Here is a 15224-nt window from a genome sequence, read left to right as displayed (position 1 = left end):
CAGCTTGAGGATTAAGGGGCTCTTAATCCAAGCCATGGTATTTTCAATAACCTCATATGCATGTGAAAGCTGGACAGTGAATAAGGAAAACCATAGAAGAATTGATGCTTTTGAGTTATGGTGTTAGAGAAGAATATTGAAATTGCCATGGGCTGCCCATAGAAGTAACAGATCTGTATTGGAAGAAGTTCAACCAGAGTGCTCCTTGGAGGCCAAGATAGCCAAACTTCGTCTCTCATACTTAGGACATAATGTCAGGAGGGAGCAGTCACTGGAGAAGGATATCATGTTTTGTAAGGTGGAGGGTCAGAGATAAAGAGGAAAGCCCCCAACAAGATGTATTGACCAAGTGGCAGCATTGATGTACTCAAGCGTGCCGATGGTAGTGAGGTTGGCTCAGGATTGGGCAGTGTTTCGTTAGGCTATGCCTAAGGTCACTATGGGTTGGTACCGACTTGATAGCACCTGACAACAAACAACAGCAATTAGAAATATGGAGTCCTGGTGTGGTGCTGTGGGTTAATGCCCCAGAATGCAAAGCTGATTAAACTGCAAGGTCGGCAGTTGAAGCTCACTAGCTGCTCCTCAGAAACCCTATACAGCGTTGCTATGAATTGGAGCGGAGTTGACCGCACCTCACAACAAGAAAAACATCAGAACTATAAATTTTCTAGGTAACTCGTATATTATGCTTATATCAAAGTCATGCTTGTTCAACTGACTTCATTTTATTTTTCTTATCTCACATGAACACAGTTATCTAGTATTCAATTTCTACTTTCTTAGAAAGGAGTATTAGAATTTCAATTTAAATTTTCTGCTGGTTTTTTATTCCTTTTCACCTGCTCTTTATAACAAAGGTACATTAAAAAAGACCAGGTTTTAAACAAACAAAATATGTAGTCAGATATTTAATGGTGGTATTGTTAAGTGTGCTTGAGGCAATACCAAATCATGGCAGCCCTGTATAAGGTTACCTAGGAGCAGTCTGTGGATTTGAGCTGCCAAACTTTTGGTTCGTAGTTCAGTGCTGAACCCATAGCATCACACCAACATAGCCAGCACTATATCAAGCTGTCCTACTTAATAATAAGGACTATTCTTGTCATTACTTTTTGTATTTTATAATGGAAATATCTAACAAGATGTTTTCACTGATTGATTCCCTTCTCTGTTAATCTAAAATCACAGCTCTTTGTAACATGAATTTTAATATTGATTAGTGAATATTTATGAGCTTTCAAGTTGTTTATTAGAAATGGTTCTTCCTTTTATGTACCTATCTGTCAGTTAGTAATATGTAGGGGCAAAAAACAAAAAGCTTCTGACTGAAAGTAGTTTAGGTCTGATAATTCTCTATATATTTAAAAAAAAAAATTATTGTGAATTGTGTGGGAGAACATCAGCTTTACATTCATCCTGTCATATTTCGTTTCATTGCAATGATTACAATCCGCTCCATGCATCATCAAACAACCAAAGGGTACACCCCACAAGCCTGCTCCCCAGGGCCATCAGCATACAGTCCCTCTCCCTCCCTGAGTCCAGAGTCCCCAGATGGCCCATCTCTCCACATCATCGTTTCTGCCTCCATCTGTGACATCACTGTTTCTCTGGGTAGGGTCCTGCACTCTGCTCTTCTCCCTTGATGGTCCTAGGGAACTTCCCTCCAGGACTGCAAAATAAACCACTCCTCTTCTTTTGTTACAAAATATCTACCTTTACAATTGCAACACTTACAGTCATTCTTGATAGCAATTATTCACTACTGAACCACAAAAGTCTTATTCCCATCTCCTATCATGAGCCACATCCGGACAGGATGTAAGCCACTCAGTGGAGATTCTAGTTCCTCTGCACCTCTGGACCTAGGATCCCTCTTGGAAGTTTGTAAGACAGTCACTTCTTGCCTTTGTAGCCCCTCCTGTGTACCGAGGGGGAGGAGCTGATCCTCATTGTAAAGATTTGTTTCCTCTTTTGAGCTACTATATGCATAAGTATATTTCAGGTCCAACAATTTGTATCAGATTACTCTTTTTTCCTCTTATTTCTTCTTCTAGTTGAGTACTGATCAGCCAACAATTGACTCAAGGTCAAGCAAGTGCTATCTGCAAGTATGTGTGTTCTTGTGTATTTCCGCTCACTTCATATCAACTGGATGCTTCACTTTCCACTCTAGTCCTCTGTGGCCATCTCCCTCTCTCTGGGCCCAGGAGTCTCAAGGTCTTGCCATACTGCTGGCTAACCAGATCTCAACCTAGGTTGACAGGAGTCTGTTGAACATGGCTGGACTTTGCTCATAACTTCATTCCTCTTTGTCCCACCCACCCCCACCCCACCCCCACCCCAGTGAACCACTGTGGTCGGCAGCAAGACCACATGTCTGCTCACGTATTGCACGTGAGTCTCAGTCTTGAAAGGCAATACATGGGGGGACCTGACCGCTTATCTTGATGGGTTCCAGGCAAACAATTTGTTAGTTCTTGTAGTAGTCCATCAGACTGCCATTATTGCTTTTGATTTTTCCTGCTGGTCTTTCTTTCTAGAAGTATCTTCTGTTCTTCTAGCAGCACCAGGCTGGTCTGCTTGTCCTTTCAAGTGGAAATTTCCCACCTCAGAAGATTCTGGATGGGGATCAGGATTCCACCTATGGTCTTATGCAATGCAAAGGCTCTGCAGGAAACTTCCTTAACTGGGTAAGTTCTAGCCCTATTTTAGGTAATCCAATCAGTTTTAGACTGAAGCAGACTTACACATTTTCTAAGGTGATGTTTCTAGCTATTCGCTTTTCTTCCTCTCTAGTGTCTATTTTATAATAGTAGGTAAGAAAAACCAGTATTCAGAAGACAACCAAGTTTCTTAACATTATTAACTTGCTTTTACCCATTCAAATCTTGCTTCAATCCCTGTACCCCAGAGCCCTGTTGTTCCAAGTTTGAGCATACATCATTATTTACCTTTGTCCCACTTAGCCCATGCAAACCTGCCTAACTGCTCTCCCATCTGTCCTTGTTCTTCCATTCCCCTCTTCCTTCTTGTGTATTGTCTCTCTCCTCAGCACTCAAACTATCCTGTGTCTATGCCCTACCCTGTGTTCTACCTTCCCCTCCCTTTCCTCACTCCATCCTATATACCCTGGTAACCAGCAAAGATTTTTTTTTCACCCCCCTTAGTGTGGGTACTTTATCTTCAGCTTTATCAGTTATAGTCCTATGCAATATTTTCCAATTGTGACTGACTAACAGTTTCAAGAAATAGCATGTGATCAAGAGCCAATGAAACTGAAAGAGGAAGTCCATGGTGCATTGAAGGAATTGGCAAAAAACAAGGCTCAAGGAATTGATGCAATAAAAAGTGAAGTATTTCAACAAAGTGAGTTGGCACAGGAGGCACTCACTCATCTATGCCAAGAAATTTGGGAACACACTATCTGGCCAACTGATTGGAAGAGATCCATATTTGTGCCCATTCCAAAGAGAGGTGACCCAACTGAATGCAAAATTTATCAGACAATATCTTTAATATTCCATGCAAGTAAAATTTTACTAAAGGTAATACAGAAGCAGCTACAGTCATACATTGACAGAGAACTTCCAAAGGTTCTAGTCAGATTCAGAAGAGGACGTGGAACAAGGGAGATCATTACTGATATCTGGTGGATTTGGCTGAATGCAGAGAAAACCAGAAAGATGTTTACCTGTGCTTTCTTGCTACACAAAGGCTTTCGATTGTGTGGATCAAGACAAGCTCTGGACAAGATTGCAAAATATGAGTATTCCAGAAAACTTAATTATGCTTATGAGGAATCTGTACATGGACCAAGAGGCAGTTGTTCAAACAGAACATGGAACACTGAATGGTTTAAAATTAAGAAAGGTGTGTGACAGGGGTGTATTCTTTCACCATACTTACTCAACCTGTATGTTGACCAAATAATCTGAGAAGCTGGGTTATATGAAGAAAACTGTGGCATTAGGATGGATGAAAACTCATTAAAAACCTGCGATATGCGGATGATACTCTGCAGCTTGCTGAAAGTTGTTGTTGCTGTTGTTATGTGCCATCGAGTCGGTTCCGACCCATAGCGACCCTGTATAGGGTTTCCGAGGGTGTAAATCTTTACGGGAGTAGAAAGCCTCATCTTTCTCCCGCGGAGCAGCTGGTAGTTTCGAACCGCTGACCTTAAGGTTCGCAGCCCAATTTGTAACCACTACGCTACCAGAGCTCCTTTGCTGAAAGTTAAGAGGACTTAAAATACTTACTGATGAAGATCAAAGAGCACAGCCTTCGGTATGGATTACATCTCAATGTAAAGAAAACAAAAATCCTCACCACTGGACCAATAAACAACATTCTTATCAATAGAGAAAAGATTGAAATTAACGAAAATTTCATTCTTCTTGGATCAACTATCAACATGGATGGAAGCTGCAGTCAAGAAATCAAATTATATATTGCACTAGGCAAATCTCCTGCACAAGACCTTTTCAAAGTGTTGAAGAGCAAAGATGCCAGCTTGAGGACTAAGGTGCACCTGACCCAAGCCATAGTATTTTCAATAACTTCCTATGCATGTGAAAGCAGGGCAGTGAATAAGGTAGATCATAGAAGAATTGATGCTTTTGTGTTATGATATTGGAGGAGAATATTGAAAGTGCCATGGGCTTCCAAAAGAACAAACAGATCTGTGTTGGAAGAAGTGCAGCCAGAGTATACCTAGGAGACCAAGATGGCCAAACTTCATCTCTCATACTTCGGATATATTGTCAGAAGGGATCATTCACTGGAGAAGGATATCAGTTTTGGTAAGGTGGAGGATCAAAGAAAAAGAGGAAAACACCTAGTGAGATGGATTGGTAAAGTTGAAGCATCAATGGGCTCAGGCATGGAAAAATTGGGAGGTTGGCTCAGGACAAGGCAGTGTTTTGTTGTGTTGAACATAGAGTCGCTATGAGTCAATACCGACTCAATGGCTCCTAACAACAACAATTTCATTCAACATAATGTCCCCAGTGTTCATGAATGTGATGCGGTGGCTTACAGCTTCCTTCTTATTTTCAAGGTAGCATAATCCATTTGTGTATGTATCAAAGTTTGTTTATCCATTCTTCTATTGATGTGCACTTAGGCTGTCTCCATCTTTTTGCTATTGTACATTGGTATGAATGTATCTACTTATTTTATGGCTCTTATTTCTTGTGGATCAATACCAAGTAGAGGATCTGCTGGGTAATAAGGTATTTCTATTTCCAACCTTCTGAAGAAGCGATATATTGCTTTCCAGAGTGTTTGGACCATTTTGCAATCCCACCAGCAATATGGGACGGTCCCTGTCTCTCAGCATCCTCACCAGCATTTATTGTCCTCTAGTTTTTTGATATTTGCTGTTATTGTTGGCGTGAGATATCTTATTGTTGTTTTGATTTGCAGTTCTTTAATGGCTACTGATCATGAACATTTCTTCATATGTTCGTTGGCTGCCCAGCTCTCCTCCTTGGTGAAATATCTTTTCATGTCCTGTGCCCATTTTTTAATTGGGTTGTTTGTCTTTTTCTTGTAGAGGCATTGTAGTTTCCTATAGATTGTAGAAATTATCCCCTTGTTTGATGCATCATTGCAAAATATGTTTTCCCCATTCTGTGGGCTCGATTTTTACTCTTTTGGTGAAGTATTTTGATGCACATAAGTTTTTAATTTTTACTATGTCCCCATCATTTATTTTGTCTACTTTTATTTGTGTAATTTTCAAAATGTTTGATAGTCTGTGTGTGCCCTGTATTAGAGCCCTCATATTTGCCCCTATTTTTTGACTAATGGCCTCTATAATTCTGGGATTCACATTTAGGTCTTTATCCATGTTGAGTTGGTTTCTGTATATCACATGATGTAAAGCTCTTGTTTCAATCTTTTGCATATCGCTTTCCAGTTCTGCAAACACCATCTGTTGAAGAGACAATCACCTCTCCATGATATATATTTAGGTGTTTTGTTAAAAATCAGTTGGCTGTATGTGGATGGGTTAATTTCTGGATTCTTGATTCTGTTCCATTGATCAATGTACCTCTTATTATACCAGTACCAAGCTGTTTGACCATTGCAGCCATGTAGTAAATTTTGAAATCCGGATGTTAGAGGCTTTTAACTTTATTATTCTTCTTAAGCACTGCTTTGCTTATCCTGGGTCTCTTGCCTTTTCATATAAAGTTTTAATTTTCTTTTTTTCCATCTCTTTGAAGTATGTTGTTGGAATCTTGATTGGGATAGCGTTATATGTGTAGATTGCTTTGTGCAGTTTTGACATTTTCACAATGTTAAGTCTTTCTATCCAGGAGCATGGTATATTCTTCCATTTTTGTAAGTCTCTTTTGGTTTTTTGTAGTAATGTTTTGTAGTTTTCTTTGTATAGGTCCTTTGTTTCTCTGGTTACATTAATTCCTAGCTATGTATTCTGTTGGGTGGCTATTGTAACTTATATTGCTTTCCTAATGTCCTTTTCAGCACTGTCATTGTTAGTATGTTGTTGTTGTTGTTAAGTGCCCCCGTGTCAATTCCGATCCATAGTCACCCTGTATAGGGTTTCCGAGGAGCAGCTGGTGAGCCTGAACCACCGACCCTGCAGTTCAAATGACTTTGCAGTTTGATGCATTAGCCAACACCACCACACCCGGGCTCTATTGTTAGTATGCTGTTGTTGCTGTTGTTAAGTACCACGGAGTCGGTTCTGACTCATAGTGACCCTGCACAGGGTTTCCGAGGCTGTCAATCTCTACGGGAGCAGAACGCCTCAACTTTCTCCTGCGGAACCGCTGGTAGTTTCAAACTGCTGACCTTGAGGTTGTCAACCTGACTTGTAACCACTACGCTACCATAGAAGAAGCCAAATGATTTTTGTATGTTGATTTTATATCCTGCCACCTTGCTGAATCTTCCAATGAGGTCTAGTAGCTTTTTTATTGATTATTTGGGGTTATCTATGAATAAGATTATATTGTCTGCATATAAAGAGAGTTTTACTTCCTCTTTTCCAGTTTGGATGCCTTTAATTTCCGTCTTGCCGTATTGCTCTGGCTAAAGCTTCCTACACAATATTGAATTGTTGTAGTTGTAGTTAAGTGCCATCAAGTCGGTTATAGGAGTGGTGAAAAAGGGCATCCTTGTCTGGTTCCTGGTCGCATAGGGAAGACTTTCAGTTTCTCTACATTGAGAGTAATGTAGGCTATTGGTTTTGTATATAGGCTCTTAATTATGTTGAGGAATTTCCCTTAGTTCAACCTACTTTGTTGAGTGTTTTTATCAGGAATGGATGTTAGATTTTGTTAAATGCCTTTTCTGCTTCAATCAGTATTATCATGTGGTTCTTTTCTTTCCTTATTTATGGGATGGAATACACTGATTGTTTTTCTAATGTTGAACAATATCCCTGTTATGAATCACACTTGGTCATCATATATTATTTTGTTTGATGTGCTGTTGAATTCTGTTGGCTATTATTTTGTTGAGAATTTTTGCATTTATATTCATGAGGGATTTTGGTCTATAATTTTCTTTTTCAGTTATCTCCTTCTCTGGTTTTGTTATGAGGTTTCTGCTTGCTTCGTAAAATGTATTAGGAAGTTTTCCATCCTTTTTTATATTCTGGAATAATTTCAGTATAATTGGTAACAACTCATACCTGAATGTTTGGTAGAACTCACCAGTGAAGCCATATGAATCTGGACCTCTTTTGGTTGGGAGTTTTTGATGGCCTGGTCAATTTCTTCTTTTATTATGGGTCTGTTCAAGTCTTGTACTTCACTGTGTAAGTTTAGGTAGGTCATATGTTTCTAAAAAAATGTATCTATCCATCTCTTCTAAGTTTTCAAATTTGTTGGAGTACAACTTGCCATAGTATTCTCTTATTATCTTTTTGATTTCCTTTGGTTCCACTTTGTGTCTTATCCCTCTTTTCTTTTGTTAGGTTTGCCAATAGTTTGTCAATATTATTAATCCTTTCAAAGAACCAGCTTCTTGTTCTGTTAATTCTCTCTAAAGTTTATCTGTTTTCTATCAATTTATTTCTACTCTAATTTATTATTATTTATTTTCTTTGTTACTGTAGTTTCCCTCTGTTGGTCTGTTTCTAATTGTTGTAGATGCTGTGTTAATGTGTTAATTTTGGTTCTTTCTTCTTTTTGGATATGTTCATTTATCCCAATAAATTGTCCTCTCAGCAACGCCTTTGCTGTGGCCCCAAAATTTTGGTATGTTGTGCTTTCATTCTCATTGGTTTCTAGGAACTTTGTGAGTTCATGTTTAATTTTTTCTACCAAGTTGCTTTTCAGAAGGGTGTTATTCTGTTTCCATACATTAGACTTTATTTCCTTGGTCTTCCTATTGTTGATTTCTAGTTTTATAGCATTGTGGTCTGAAAAGATGCTTTGTAGCATTTTGATGTTCACATATTTATGGATGCTTACTTTGTGACCTAACACATGGTCAATTCTGCAGAATGTTCTATGTGCACTGGGAAAGAATGTGTACTGTGCTCTTGTTGAGTTGAATGTATACATCTATGAGGTCAAATTGGTTGATTGTGCTATTTAGTTCCTCTGTATCTTTGTCGAGTTTCTTTCTGGTTATTCTATCCCTTTTAAAAAGTGGTGTATTAAATTATCCCATTATAATTGTAGATTTGTCAATTTCTGTCCTCAATTCTAGTAGATTTTGCTTCATATGTTTTGGTACTCAATCATTGGAAACATAGATATTATGGTTATGTCATCTTACTCAACTGACACTTTAATCATGAGATAGTATACATCTTTATCTATTATGCTGGATTTTGCCTTAAAGTTTATTTTATCAGAAATTTGTATTGCCACTCCTGCTTGTTTTTATTGCAATTAGCTTGGTATATAATTTTTTCCAGCCTTTAATTTTTAGTCTATTTTTGTATTTTATATGTAAGTTGTGTCTCTTGCAGGCAGCATATTGAAGGATTTTGTTTTCTTATTCATTCTGCCCCTCTCTGTCTCTTCACTGGTGCATTTAATCCACTGACATTCAGTGTAATTATCAATTGTTGTTGTTGTTAGGTGCCATCGAGTTGGTACTGACCCAAAGCAACCTTATACACAGCAGAATGAAACACTGCCTGATCCTGGGCCAACCTCACTACTGTTGCCTCGATTGAGTTCATCGATGCTGTCACTTGGACAATCAATCTCATTGGGGGTCTTCCTCTTTTTCCCTGACCCTCCACCTTATCGATGTTGATGTTGTTGTCAGGTGCCTTCGAGTTGGAACCAACTCATAGTGACCCCATGCACAGCAGAATGAAACAATGTCCGATCCTGGGCCAACCTCACTACTGCTGTCATACTCGAGTCCATCAATGATGCCACCTGGCCAATCCATCTAGTTAGGGGTCTTCCTCTCTTTCTCTCACCCTCCACCTTGCCCAGCATGACATCCTTCTCCAGCGATTGTTCCCTCCAGACAATATGTCCAAAGTATGAGAGACGAAGCTTAGCCATGTTGGCCTCCAAGGAGCACTCTGGCTGCCCTTCTTCCAAAACAGATCTATTGGTTCTTTTGGCACTCTTTCTCTGCTGTTCATAGAGTTTTCAGTGACTAGCAATTCGGTAGTTGTTTGTCACTCTTTCTTCCTAGTATGTCTGTTTTTGGAAGCGCATCTGAAACCTGTCCACCATGGGTAACCCTGCTGGTTATTTAAAATACCGGTGGCAGAGCCCTCAGAATCACAGCAACTCAAACCACCACAGCACGACAGACAGACAAGTGGTGGTCGTTTGGTTTTATGTTTATACTGTCTCTTTAAATTTTGATGTCAATCTTGATACAATCCTAATATAATCACGATACAATCAAGATGTTCTCTCCTAATCCTATCAATCCTGATACAATCAAGATATGCTCTCCCAAGATGATGGCTCCTGGAACAGCTGAGTGTCTTGATCCAGAAAATAATGGATTTCTGGATTCTCCTGAAAATTCCCCAGCTATAAACCCTCCGATCCTCCAAACATATCTTTATATTTGTTCCAGAGTTCCAACACTATATCATGAGCCATCTTGGCCCGGGATTCCGTGTTGTTGTTGACTGAGCTCCTCACTACACTTCTACCCAATCCACCATCTTGAAGGTGGAAGGCCTGGTAGTGTAGTAGTTAAAAATCTGGCTGCAAATCCCGCGGTCAGCAGTTCAAATCCACCAGGCCCTCTGCATGAGAGAGATGAGGTTTTCCGCTCCTTGCAGTTAAACCTTATCAATAGGCATGAATTATTTATTGCCATTATGTTAAATTTTGTGGTGCTGTTTATTCCGTTGTTCTGCAAGCCTTTTTGTGTTGAGTTCATATTTTTTGTGCTATTTCTTGTTAGTTTCTTCTTAGTTTTAATGTTTCCTTGTTCTACTTGATTTCTTATATTCATTTGAAGTTGTGAGGTGTTAATTTTCTTTGAGGTTATCCTATAGTCTATTAACGTTTCACTCCATTTAAGAGAGTCTACTGTATCCTGCAATCTACCTGAGTCCCTCATCACCCACATCTCTGTTCCTATATTTTTCCCTTCTTTGATATTAGTATTATTTTGATCTTTGATTGGCCTCACAGATCCTCTGAATTCATTGTTGTAATTTTGTTCTGTTCTGAGCTCTGCTATCTGTTGACTGAGTTTTGAGTGGTGTTGCCACTTCTGTCAGTCTCTGGTTGTAGTCTGTTCTTATTGGTTTTCAGTCTAAAGAACTCCCTTAAGGGTATTTTGAAGCACTGGATTGCCTTTGACAAGATCTCTTAGCTTCTGTTTATCCTGGAATGTTTTGATTGCATCATCATATTTGATAGACAGTTTTTCTGGGAAGATGATTCTTGGTTGGCAGTGTTTTTTTCTTATAGGGTTTTATATATGGTATGTCTCCCCATTGCCTTCTTGTCTGTATGGTTTCTGCTGAGAAGTCAGAGCTTAATCTGATTTGCTTGCCTTTGTAAGTAAAATTGCTCTTTTCTCTGACTGCTTTTAAGATTCTCTTCTTGTCTTTGATTCTGGAGAGCTTGACTATGATATGTCTTGGTGATTTTCTGTTTGGGTCTATGCTTGTTGGGGTTCATTCAGCTTTTTGAATGTTTATCTTCTCATCCTTCAAAATGTTAGGGAAATTTTCTTTCAGCAGCTCCTTAACTATCTCTACTGTGAACTTCTGTGATTCTTCCTGTTCCAGAATACTGATAATTCTTAAGTTATTCTATTCATGTTATCTGACATGAATATTAGACTCTCTTGATATTTTTTTTTATCCTTTTTTATGCTTGCTCTTCTATCTTAGCAGTATTGAGAAATTTGTTATCCATCTCATTGGTTCTGGCCTCCATCTCTTCAAGTTTACCCCTTTGCCCTTTCAGTGTATTGTCCATTTCTGATATTTTATTATTAACCATCTGGACCTCTCTTTTTGCAGGTGTTCAATTGTTTCCAATGCTACATCTATTTTGTTTGATTGTTCCTGTATCTCTTTCATGACTTCTTCCTTATGATCTTCCACCCATCTTGGAAGATTTGGCTATTTGGATTTGTCTCCATATTATTTTTCTGAATTCCTTCTCAGGCAGATCCAAAACCTGCTCTTCTTCTAATGGGAAGTCTGTGTCTACCTCCAGCTCATTTGTCTCAGTTAATCTTTTCTGGTTTTGGACATGTGCTGAGATCTACTGTTGTTGTTGTTGCTGTTTTTCTTGGGCATTTTCAATCAATAGTTAGATGTGTTTTCAATGACTAAATGAATTAATTCTCTATTGACTTAGTTGTTGTTGTTGTTAAGTGCTGTTGAGTCAGTTTCAACTCATAATGACCCTGTATAGGATTTCTGAGGTGTTGCTGATGAGCTTGAAATGCCGACCTTAAGAATAAATCAACCTTGCAGTCCAGTGTATTAACCTACATCACCAAACCAGGACTACCTTTTGGGCTCTCAGTATTGTTTTTTAAAACTATTAAAATTCGCAGGGTCGCGGGACACGAGAGACGTTGAATCGGTGAAAGTGAAAGTAATTGAGGAGTTTCTGCTTAGTTGGCTGATGGGGCTCTGTCTGGCCCGGCTCAGCAAGTCTTTATTTTTGTACTTAAAATTACACAGTTCATAATGAATTGATACTTTGATTTTCCCTTGAATTATTACACAGTTTTAATCACAACATTCTTTCATCCTGTGATTATACAACCTTAACAAAAGTATTTCTGTGATGTCCAAACTGACCTTTCCATATCCTGTTCATTTTTCAACCATTAAACATTTTCATTTCGACATCATCTCCTCTCCTATGTAAGTGATAATTGTTTCTTCTTATTCCCACTACAAGATCAAGTAAAAACTTACACAAATTATTTCCACTTATCAGACCCCTGATTACATCCTCTTAGTAATATAAGTTTCCATTAATCATCAATGCCTACACTACTTTATTGTTTCTACTAACTAATTATCAATCTTCTATCCTACATAATGTACTAATATTTTTCATAGTAAAAGTATTACTAACATCTACTTAATTATTTTGTTTTTCTAGAGTATTCATTAAATTGCTTGACCACAGTGTTCTTACGTTTCTTTCTTTTGAAGCTGTGAGGCATAAGGCCCAACCTGGCTAATTGCTGCAGGAAATGTAGATTATTAAATTAAAACTACTTTTAACTTATGTGCACTATTCTCTGCCTATTTACGTAGGTGCCTGTATGTAATAGTGGGGGTTTGTGGATTCTGGCTGGTAATTGATTGTGGTGAGGTCTATAGGGGTCCGTCAGCTTTACTTTAGTTTGTTATCTGCTTTTGTGATCTCATGAATGCAGTTATTTTGTACTTAGGTTTTCTATGAATAGGAGTAGCTCATACAGTTCCCTTTGAATTTAACCCACCGAAGCTGAAACAATTGTTGCCAGACCAGTTTCTTCCTAAGGTCTGCAGAGCTCACAGTTAAAGCTGTGAATATGGCAATATTATATATTTTTACCAGTGAATTCGTAGTTTTCCTAACGAGGAGATAGAGGATGCTCTTCCTGAGAATCATCTGCTTTGCATGATGTTTCTCCTTCTTCTGGGACTGTGTCAAACAGCAGAAGTGGTGGAACTGCTCCCCGCATGATTAAATATTGAATGAGACTTGGTAAAGTCTGTATTTTGAAGTAGTCTTTGGTTGACTTTTGGGAATAGAGCTCTGAGCTCTAAGAACATTCACTGCCTGATAAGAGTATTTTCATATGACAGTGGTCTTGGTTCATGCTTTAACAATTTAAACAGATAGTGTATAATAAGTACATTCCTTTGGAGATATTAAATTTCTTTTAGAATTGAGGTCAATCACATGGATACTGCTATGTGTATGTACTAAAATGTGTTTATTCATTCTTTTATTGTCAGTCTTTGCACTGTCTATATCAGTTTACTATTGTGAATAGTGCTGCAACAAACATGTCTGTGATTATATGTATTTGTGTCATAGTTCTTTATTTCTTGGGTGTACAAACTAAGTAGAGGGATTGCTGGGTCATATGGTATTATTATTTCCAGCTCTTTCAGAAAGTGCCACACTATTTTCCACTGTGGTTAAACCATTTTGCAATCACATCAGCAGTGTAAGACGGTCCTGTAACTTCACCAGCATTTGTTGATTTCTGTTTATTGCTTGTTTGTTTGTTTTAGTGTTGATCTTAAAACCAAGGTGAGATGGCATGTCATGTTGCTTTTATTTGTATCTCTTTAATGGCTAATGATCACAAACCTTTCTTCATATGTCTGTTGGATTTGGATGCCTGAATGTCTTCTTTGGTGAAGTGTCTGTTGATGTCCTCTGCCCATTTTTTATTTGGGTTACTTGCCTTTTTTGGTAATGGTTTTGAAGTTTTCTATAAATTTTAGATAATAGTCCTATGTCTGATATGTCAATACAAAAAAAGTTTTCACAGTCTGTGGACTCTGTTTTTACTGTATTGGTGAGGTCTTTTGATGCATAAAATTGTCTAATTTTAAGAGATCTCAGTCATCTATTTTGTCTTCTACTGTTTGTGTGTTTTTCATTATATTTTATGGAAATTTATACCATATATCAGAACCCCTAAGATTGTCTCTATTTAGTATTGATGATCTTTATAGTTCTAGATTTTGCATTTAGGCCTGCAATCCATGCTTAGTTTGTTTTTGTATATGGTTTGAAATATAGATCTTTTTTCATGTTTCTGCAAAGGGATTTATTGGCCCTATTTGTTCAAGAGGCCATCTTTTCCCTACTTAATGTGTTTTAGCCTTTTCTCAAAAAGGCTAAAATTTTCTGTGAACAGAAAATGTCAAAGGGTAGCTCAAGAAGAAAAAGTCAGACATATTCAATGATCTGGAGTTAGAAAACTAAAAGGGAAGAACATGCTCAATATTTCTCAAGCTGAAAGAACTGAAGAATATGTTCAAGCTGTCAGTTACAATAATGAAGGATTCTATGGTCTCTGGTAGCATAGTGGTTACGAATCGGGCTGCTAATCTCATGGTCAGCAGTTCAAAACTACCAGCTGTTCCACGGGAGAAAGATGAGGCCTTCTGCTCCTGTAAAGATTTACAGCCTCAGAAACCCTGTACAGGGTCGCTATGAGTCGGAACCGACTCCACAGCATACAACAACAACAACAACAACAACAACATGGGCAAAATATTGAATGATGCAGAAAACGTCAAAAGAATACAAAAGGAATACAGTCAATGAACCAAAAACAAATGGTCAATGTCCAACCATTTCAAAAGATAGCATATGATCAAGAGCATAAGATCAAGTCCAAGGTACACTGAAAGCATGAGCAAAGAACAAGACTCCAGGAATTGATGGAATGCAAATTGAAATATTTCAACAAATCGTAGCACTGGAGGTACTCACTTATCTATACAAAGAGATTGGAAGACAATTACCTGGTGAACTGATTGGAAGAGATCCATATTTGTGCCCAATCCAAACAGAGGTGATTCAACAGAATGTGGAAATCATCTGACAATATCATTAATATCACATTAAAGAAAATTTGCTAAAGGTAATTATAAAATAGTTGTAACAGTATATTGACAGAGAACTGCCAGAGGGAAAAGCCAGATTCAGATTAGGATGTGGAATGAGAGATACCATTTTTGACATCAAAGGATCTTGGCTAAATGTAGAAATTGTCAGAAAGATTTTTATGTGAGATTTATTGACTAC

Source organism: Chrysochloris asiatica, unplaced genomic scaffold (genome assembly GCF_000296735.1).
Source record: "Chrysochloris asiatica unplaced genomic scaffold, ChrAsi1.0 scaffold00188, whole genome shotgun sequence".
NCBI classification, from domain to species: domain Eukaryota; kingdom Metazoa; phylum Chordata; class Mammalia; order Afrosoricida; family Chrysochloridae; genus Chrysochloris; species Chrysochloris asiatica.
The sequence above is the reverse complement of the archived record's forward strand: the minus strand, read 5'-3'. Positions refer to the sequence as shown.